The following is a 7,807-nucleotide window of genomic DNA, read 5'->3' as shown; positions in this document are numbered from 1 at the left end:
GGTGTCTATATATTAAATACGATTAGCTTTAGATATGGGGATATGCAGCCATTTCTATGCAGTATAGGTTAACTTAGAGATTATGCACTGAATAACATTGTTATTGTTTGAACTGCCAGTTTTTATGCCCCCCTTTTTCGTATTTCATGATTAGTGTGTGTAACTATGTTTTCATTCTTCATGTTTGGGTAACTCCTATTTGGTTGGTACTGATTTTAATTTATCATTTATTTATTATTTAATTTTATATATTTCTATTTGGGACCTGGATGTGCTGCTAATAGGGATGATATATTAACATCATGTAGAACATCAGAATGGGAATTTGAGCGTTGCATTAGATATTTAATATAAGTATTAGGATTTGTTTATTTGTTTTCTTGGTTGTACCTTCTTTCTCTATGTCTCCGCTAGTTAGCGGACAATAGGCGGGTTTGAAGGGATAAGAGTGCTTAATAATGTTATAGCCTTATTTACATTACAGGTCAATTGTTTTGATATGCTTAGATAAACTACGGCTGTAATAATCTCTATACTAGCGATGATCGGTCTGCTGCACAGTGATTGACATAGTGGTGGGCGCTGGCTCAACACTCGCATGCGATTGGTGGAGCTCGAGACAAGGTGTTTTGCTTACATTGTGGATAGCCCGACATCGCTAGTGGTTAAGACTAATCAACCTAGCTGCTATTTACTGTTATACTGTTGGGATTGTGCATATACATGTGAAGTTTGTCCATCTCCTTATTTTTAAACTTTTGTTTATAAAGCACTATTTGCTGCATCGTGGCTTCCGGTTCCCATGGCAATACCGGATGTGGTGATTGACCACGTTATTGCGGTGGGTTCCGGTGTGCACACGAACAGCGGTGGGGGCAGGTAATGGGTCTGTATATAAGTTTGGTGAGTACTGTATGTATGTTTGTTGCTGGTTTGAAAACGGGATAAAACCCGAAACGTCACTATAATAAAGGAATTGACTAAAAAGACCCGGTGAGTGCCTTACTCTTTTTACATAGTGTATACATATTTTGTTTGTGCACCCTGGGCAGAAGATTTAAATATTGTTACTGAGAGTGCTGTACTACCAAGGACTGTATATATATATACATAGTGTAAGGGACTGGAAATTTGTCATGATTCCACACACAATTAAACAAACAATTAAAGTAATAGCAGCTTACATTCAAACTTTGCTTTTAGAGAACATATGTATATACAGTATGCATACATATGTATGCCTTCAAGAGTATGGCCTTTAAGAAATAAGTTACATGTGTATTCTCTCCTGTTCTCATAGTAGAGTTTATATAGAAAAAGTGGGATGTGACATTCTAAGCGATAGATAGTGCTAGGCTAACTAAGAATATTTGCTTGTTATGTGAAAAACTCTTAGGCCTAGATTTAGAGTGTGGCGGTAGCCGTCAAAATCAGCGTTAGAGGCTCCTAACGCTGGTTTTAGGCTACTGCCGGTATTTGGAGTCAGTCAGGAAAGGGTCTAACGCTCACTTTGCAGCCGCGACTTTTCCATACCGCAGAACCCCTTACGTCAATTGCGTATCCTATCTTTTCAATGGGATCTTTCTAACTCCGGTATTTAGAGTCGTGGCTGAAGTGAGCGTTAGAAATCTAACGACAAAACTCCAGCCGCAGAAAAAAGTCAGTAGTTAAGAGCTTTCTGGGCTAACGCCGGTTTATAAAGCTCTTAACTACTGTGCTCTAAAGTACACTAACACCCATAAACTACCTATGCACCCCTAAACCGAGGTCCCCCCACATCGCCGCCACTCGATTAAATTTTTTTAACCCCTAATCTGCCGACCGCCACCTACGTTATACTTATGTACCCCTAATCTGCTGCCCCTAACACCGCCGACCCCCTATATTATATTTATTAACCCCTAACCTGCCCCCCACAACGTCGCCGCCAGCTACCTACAATAATTAACCTCTAATCTGCCGACCGCAAAGCGCCGCCACCTACATTATAGCTATGTACCCCTAATCTGCTGCCCCTAACACCGCCGACCCCTATATTATATTTATTAACCCCTAATCTGCCCCCCTCAATGTCGCCTCCACCTGCCTACACTTATTAACCCCTAATCTGCCGAGCGGATCTCACCGCTACTATAATAAAGTTATTAACCCCTAATCCGCCTCACTCCCGCCTCAATAACCCTATAATATATAGTAATAACCCCTAATCTGAACTCCCTAACATCGCCGACACCTAACTTCAATTATTAACCCCTAATCTGCCGACCGAATCTCGCCGCTACTGTAATAAATGGATTAACCCCTAAAGCTAAGTCTAACCCTAACACTAACACCCCCCTAAATTAAATATAATTTAAATCTAACGAAATAAATTAACTCTTATTAAATAAATTATTCCTATTTAAAGCTAAATACTTACCTGTAAAATAAACCCTAATATAGCTACAATATAAATTATAATTATATTATAGCTATTCTAGGATTAATATTTTTTTTACAGGCAACTTTCTAATTATTTTAACCAGGTACAATAGCTATTAAATAGCTAATAACTATTTAATAGTTACCTAGTTAAAATATTTACAAAATTACCTGTAAAATAAATCCTAACCTAAGTTACAATTAAACCTAACACTACACTATCAATAAATGAATTAAATAAAATACCTACAATTACCTACAATTAAACCTAACACTACACTATCAATAAATTAATTAAATACAATACCTACAATTATCTACAATTAAACCTAACACTACACTATCAATAAATTAATTAAATACAATTCCTACAAATAAATACAATGAAATAAACTAACTAAAGTACAAAAAATAAAAAAGAACTAAGTTACAAAAAATAAAAAAATATTTAAAAACATTAGAAAAATATTACAACAATTTTAAACTAATTACACCTACTCTAAGCCCCCTAATAAAATAACAAAGCCCCCTAAAATAAAAAAATGCCCTACCCTATTCTAAATTACAAAAGTTCAAAGCTCTTTTACCTTACCAGCCCTGAACAGGGCCCTTTGCAGGGCATGCCCCAAAGAATTCAGCTCTTTTGCCTGTAAAAAAACACATACAATACCCCCCCACCACTACATTACAACCCACCACCCACATACCCCTAATCTAACCCAAACCCCCCTTAAATAAACCTAACACTAAGCCCCTGAAGATCTTCCTACCTTATCTTCACCATACCAGGTTCACCGATCGGTCCTCGGAAGTCTTGATCCAAGCCTCGGAAGTGTTGATCCAAGCCCAAGCGGGGGGCTGAAGAGTGACGTCCATCCTCGGGCTGAAGTCTGGATCCAAGCGGCGACTGAAGAAATCCATCATCGGGCTGAAGTCAGAAGTCCATCATCGTGATGAAGTCTTCTATCAAGCAGCATCTTCAATCTTCTTTCTTCCGGAGCCATCATCTTCCAGCCGACGCGGAAAATCCTCTTCTCCCGACGCCTACTCGCCGAATGACGGTTCCTTTAAATGACGTCATACAAGATGGCGTCCATCGAATTCCGATTGGCTGATAGGATTCTATCAGCCAATCGGAATTAAGGTAGGAAAATTCTGATTGGCTGATGGAATCAGCCAATCAGATTGAAGTTCAATCCGATTGGCTGATCCGATCAGCCAATCAGATTGAGCTTGCATTCTATTGGCTGTTCCGATCAGCCAATAGAATGTGAGCTCAATCTGATTGGCTGATTCCATCAGCCAATCAGAATTTTCCTACCTTAATTCCGATTGGCTGATAGAATCCTATCAGCCAATCGGAATTTGACGGACGCCATCTTGGATGACGTCATTTAAAGGAACCGTCATTTGGCGAGTAGGTGTCGGGAGAAGAGGATGTTCCGCGTCGGCTGGAAGATGATGGCTCCAGAAGAAAGAAGATTGAAGATGCTGCTTGATAGAAGACTTCATCCCGATGATGGACTTCCGACTTCAGCCCGATGATGGAGTTCTTCAGTCGCCGCTTGGATCCAGACTTCAGCCCGAGGATGGACGTCACTCTTCAGCCCCCCGCTTGGGCTTGGATCAAGACTTCCGAGGCTTGGATCAAGACTTCCGAGGACCGATCGGTGAACCTGGTATGGTGAAGATAAGGTAGGAAGATCTTCAGGGGCTTAGTGTTAGGTTTATTTAAGGGGGGGTTTGGGTTAGATTAGGGGTATGTGGGTGGTGGGTTGTAATGTTGGGGGGGGTATTGTATGTGTTTTTTTAACAGGCAAAAGAGCTGAATTCTTTGGGGCATGCCCCGCAAAGGGCCCTGTTCAGGGCTGGTAAGGTAAAAGAGCTTTGAACTTTTTTAATTTAGAATAGGGTAGGGCATTTTTTATTTTGGGGGGCTTTGTTATTTTATTAGGGGGCTTAGAGTAGGTGTAATTAGTTTAAAATTGTTGTAATATTTTTCTGATGTTTGTAAAAAAAAATTATTTTTTGTAACTTAGTTCTTTTTTATTGTTTGTACTTTACTTAGTTTATTTCATTGTATTTATTTGTAGATATTGTATTTAATGAATTTATTGATAGTGTAGTGTTAGGTTTAATTGTAACTTAGGTTAGGATTTATTTTACAGGTAATTTTGTAATTATTTTAACTATTTTAGCTATTAAATAGTTCTTAACTATTTAACCCCTTAATGACCACAGCACTTTTCCATTTTCTGACCGTTTGGGACCAAGGCTATTTTTACATTTCTGCAGTGTTTGTGTTTAGCTGTAATTTTCCTCTTACTCATTTACTGTACCCACACATATTATATACCGTTTTTCTCGCCATTAAATGGACTTTCTAAAGATACCATTATTTTCATCATATCTTATAATTTACTATAAAAAAAATATAAAATATGAGGAAAAAATGGAAAAAAACACACTTTTTCTAACTTTGACCCCCAAAATCTGTTACACATCTGCAACCACCAAAAAACACTCATGCTAAATAGTTTCCAAATTTGTCCTGAGTTTAGAAATACCCAATGTTTACATGTTCTTTGCTTTTTTTTGCAAGTTATAGGGCAATAAATACAAGAAGCACTTTGCTATTTCCAAACCACTTTTTTTCAAACTTAGCGCTAGTTACATTGGAACACTGATATCTTCCAGGAATCCCTGAATATCCCTTGACATGTATATAATTTTTTTTTAGAAGACATCCCAAAGTATTGATCTAGGCCCATTTTGGTATATTTCATGCCACCATTTCACCGCCAAATGCGATCAAATAAAAAAAATTGTTCACTTTTTTCACACATTTTGTTACAAACTTTAGGTTTCTCACTGAATTTATTTACAAACAGCTCGTGCAATTATGGCACAAATGGTTGTAAATGCTTCTCTGCAATCCCCTTTTTTCATAAATAGCAGACATATATGGATTTGGTGTTGCTTTTTGGTAATTAGAAGGCCGCTAAATGCCACTGCGCACCACACGTGTATTATGCCCAGCAATGAAGGGGTTAATTAGGGAGCATGTAGGGAGCTTGTAGGGTTAATTTTAGCTTTATTGTAGTGTAGTAGACAACCCTAAGTATTGATCTAGGCCCATTTTGGTATATTTCATGCCACCATTTCAACGCCAAATGCGATTAAATAAAAAAAAAAAGTAAAATTTTTCACAATTTTAGGTTTCTCACTGAAATCATTTACAAACAGCTTGTGCAATTATGGCACAAATGGTTGTAAATGCTTCTCTGGGATCCCCTTTTTCAGAAATAGTAGACATTTATGGCTTTGGCATTTCTTTTTGGTAATTAGAAGGCAGCTAAATGCCGCTGCACACCACACGTGTATTATGCTCAGCAGTGCAGGGGTTAATTAGGGAGCTTGTAGGGAGCTTGTAGGGTTAATTTTAGCTTTAGTGTAGTGTAGTAGACAACCCTAAGTATTGATCTAGGCCCATTTTGGTATATTTCATGCCACCATTTCAACGCCAAATGCGATTAAATAAAAAAAAAAGTAAAATTTTTCACAATTTTAGGTTTCTCACTGAAATCATTTACAAACAGCTTGTGCAATTATGGCACAAATGGTTGTAAATGCTTCTCTGGGATCCCCTTTGTTGAGAAATAGCAGACATATATGGCTTTGGCGTTGCTTTTTGGTAATTAGAAGGCCGCTAAATGCCGCTGCGCATCACACGTGTATTATGGCTAGCAGTGAAGGGGTTAATTAGGTAGCATGTAGGGAGCTTGCAGGGTTAATTTTAGCTTTAGTGTAGAGATCAGCCTCCCACCTGACACATTACACCCCCCTGATCCCTCCCAAACAGCTCTCTTCCCTCCCCCACCCCACAATTGTCCCCGCCATGTTAAGTACTGGCAGAAAGTCTGCCAGTACTAAAAAAAAAAAGCTATCCTTGATAAAACATAAATAAAAAAAAAATGCATATTTACATATGCTGCTCTGGAGGATCCCCCCTTAGCCCCCAACCTCCCTGATACCCCCCAAACAGCTCTTTACCCATCCCCCTCTAACTTATTAGTAGCCATCTTTGGTACTGGCAGCTGTCTGCCAGTACCCAGTTTATAGTAAAACATTGTTTTATTATTTTTTTAAAATAATTTTCTGTAGTGTAGCTTGCCCCCCCCAAAAGACCAACCCACCACCCCTCCCAGATCTCTTAGATCGATATATATATATATATATTTGGCAATCACTGCCACTTTTCCCCCATAAATGTTCTGTAGTGTAGCGGTTCCCACCCGCTTCCTACCCCCGGCGTTCCCGCCCACGATCCCGCCCCCCGCCACATCATACGGCCCATCGATGGCCGCCCACCCGCCTCCCAGACTGGCTCCCACCCACCAACGAAACCGGCCATCGATGTCCGGTACAGAGAGGGCCACAGAGTGGCTCTCTCTGCATCGGATGGCCAAGGGGGGTTATTGCAGGATGCCTCGATGTTGAGGCATCACTGCAATAACCGGAAAGCAGCTGGAAGCGAGCAGGATCGCTTCCAGCTGCTTTCCAGACCAAGGACGTACGCCACACGTCCTCGGTCATTAAGTGTATTTTTTTAGAGGACGTGTGACGTACGTCCTTGGTCGTTAAGGGGTTAATAGCTATTGTACCTGGTTAAAATAAATACAAAGTTGCCTGTAAAATAAATATAAATCCTAAAATAGCTACAATATAATTATTATTTATATTGTAGCTATATTAGGATTTATTTTACAGGTAAGTATTTAGCTTTAAATAGGAATAATTTATTTAATAAGAGTTAATTAATTTCGTTAGATTTAAATTATATTTAACTTAGGGGGGGTGTTAGTGTTAGGGTTAGACTTAGCTTTAGGGGTTAATACATTTATTAGAATAGCGGTGAGCTCCAGTCGGCAGATTAGGGGTTAATAAGTGTAGGCAGGTGGAGGCGACGTTGTGGGGGGGCAGATTAGGGGTTAATAAATATAATATAGGGGTCGGCGGTGTTAGGGGCAGCAGATTAGGGGTACATAGGGATAATGTAAGTAGCGGCGGTTTACGGAGCGGCAGATTAGGGGTTAATAATAATATGCAGGGGTCAGCGATAGCGGGGGCGGCAGAATAGGGGTTAATAAGTGTAAGGTTAGGGGTGTTTAGACTCGGGGTACATGTTAGAGTGTTAGGTGCAGACATAGGAAGTGTTTCCCCATAGCAAACAATGGGGCTGCGTTAGGAGGTGTTTTTTTTTTTCAGCTCAAACAGCCCCATTGTTTTCTATGGGGGAATCGTGCACGAGCACATTTTTGAAGCTGGCCGCGTCCGTAAGCACCGCTGGTATCGAGAGTTGAAGTTGCGGTAAATTATGCTCTAC

At 39.7% G+C, this 7,807-nt stretch overlaps 1 protein-coding gene across 1 annotated transcript in view; it reads right to left on the bottom strand.

The window, feature by feature from the left end:
* GRIN3A (glutamate ionotropic receptor NMDA type subunit 3A) overlaps positions 1-7,807 on the bottom strand; it is a 754,984-nt gene that overhangs the window by 531,009 nt on the left and 216,168 nt on the right. The gene's annotated exons all lie outside the window — the stretch shown is intronic.

The sequence above is a fragment of the Bombina bombina genome, chromosome 2, assembly GCF_027579735.1.
Source record: "Bombina bombina isolate aBomBom1 chromosome 2, aBomBom1.pri, whole genome shotgun sequence".
Classification (NCBI taxonomy): domain Eukaryota; kingdom Metazoa; phylum Chordata; class Amphibia; order Anura; family Bombinatoridae; genus Bombina; species Bombina bombina.
This window is presented reverse-complemented; position numbering and strand designations above follow the sequence as displayed.